At 36.6% G+C, this 1750-nt stretch overlaps 1 non-coding gene across 1 annotated transcript; it reads right to left on the bottom strand.

The window, feature by feature from the left end:
- Positions 1-588: 588 nt before the first annotated feature.
- Positions 589-695, bottom strand: LOC111722827. Its single transcript, XR_002771486.1, has one exon. It is a non-coding gene; the product is annotated as a U6 spliceosomal RNA (small nuclear RNA).
- Positions 696-1750: the final 1055 nt, after the last annotated feature.

Raw genomic sequence — 1750 nt, forward strand, 5'->3', positions numbered from 1 at the left:
GCTTCAAGGCATCAGATGTTCCTTATTACAGAGACTATTCAAGGAAAGGCAGAATGTCCACTTTCTGGTGACATTGCAGAATGAATTGAAAATGAGATGATTTTCTCCAAAGCTAAAAGTGTTAAGTTTTGCAAGCGAGCAAATAGCATTTTAAAAAACAATGAAAGAGCTTGTAAAACCGCATGACGGATTAAAAAAAGTCACTTCCAACATCATGGAAATTGGATTGGGACATATACTTAAAGGATGTGTAGAATTTTAAATATGGAGATGGCAAGAAAACACATTCCAGAGAGGATAAACTTATCAAGGGCAATGATCAAGAGATAATAAACAAGAATAGTTTAGGAAATTGAAAGTTTTTGAATATGACTGAAAGGGGCAGTTTTCATTGGGAGGGGCTGTGAGAGAAGATGAAATGTTACCTTGAGGCTCTTGTTAGTGTAAGGAGACTGCACAGAGCCCAGCTCGGACTTCCTTCCAGACAAAGAGAAAACCTGGCAGGACATTGTTCATCTTTACCATAAATAACATTTGAAATATCTTTCTTTTTATTTTGAATACATATATGTTTATAAAACTATAGACAAAAATATGGAACGCTTCACGAATTTGCGTGTCATCCTTGCACAGGGGCCATGCTCATCTTCTCTGTATTGTTCCAATTTTAGTATATGTGCTGCCGAAGCAAGCACGACATTAGGAAATATTTTGAAATTGTTCTTCTAAAAGAGCCTTTAATCTAAATTTAAGTTGTCAAATAACATCGGTGATGTATCTTTATAAGCACATTTCGAATTATATTGAATAACTGTATTTCCATAATAATTGATTCAATGGACAGATAAATTTCCTTTTCCCTGAGCAATTCTACCACCCACCAATATTGCAGGAAAGGAAAAATCCCAACACTTGCCCAAATTTCTTGCAAGTTTATGATCAGTTTCCACCATAGAGTTTGTTTGGGGACAAGGGGAGGCTAATAGCGTCTCTGCACTCATGAACCACATAAAGGACAAACTTTCATATCACATCATACAGACCAACTAAACAGAGCTACATCCTTCTCTGTTTTACACTTTGTTCTCTTCCTAGTCTGGCTGCAGAAGCCTTTGGGTGATTTCCATTCAAAATAACTCCTGAATTGATGTGAGGTTTCACTTAGCCCAGGCACTTTACAGACCTGGTTTTCACAAGTTCCATATTCTTCCCCACTCATCAGGGTACTGAGTTGCCATAAAGATAAACCAGGCACACAGTCCTTAGACATTAGGATTAATTTCCAACTTACCCCACTGTGTCTTTCTTGGATCATCACAAACACACTTAGGATCTAATTTGGTCTACCCTCAAAAGCTTGATGTGATGTACATCAAACAAAGTGGTTCTTCAAGGAGCCATATGCTAAACTTTCAGAGATCTTGGAGTTTCCATTTTTCTATTAGTTGGTGCAGGATTTTAGAATCAAGCAAGCAATTTAAAAGTAGACGTCAACATTATAGTAAAACTAATTCTGTCTTTTGCTGTTACTTCTGCATCACTCAAAGAGAAAAGTATTCTTTAAAATTAAAAACTGAGAACAATGAGGAAGAGAAATGTAAATTGACTAAAGAACAAAGGCTTTGGTTTGGAATCTTCTAGGGAAACTTTACACCTTTCCTTTGCATTAAATATCTATCCAGAATGGATCATCTACAAAAGCGATTCCTGGATTTAGAATCATCCCACTCACCTTGTTTCTACCAGGGAA

This window comes from Otolemur garnettii, unplaced genomic scaffold (assembly GCF_000181295.1).
Source record: "Otolemur garnettii isolate 467f Iridium unplaced genomic scaffold, OtoGar3 scaffold00536, whole genome shotgun sequence".
Classification (NCBI taxonomy): Eukaryota; Metazoa; Chordata; class Mammalia; order Primates; family Galagidae; genus Otolemur; species Otolemur garnettii.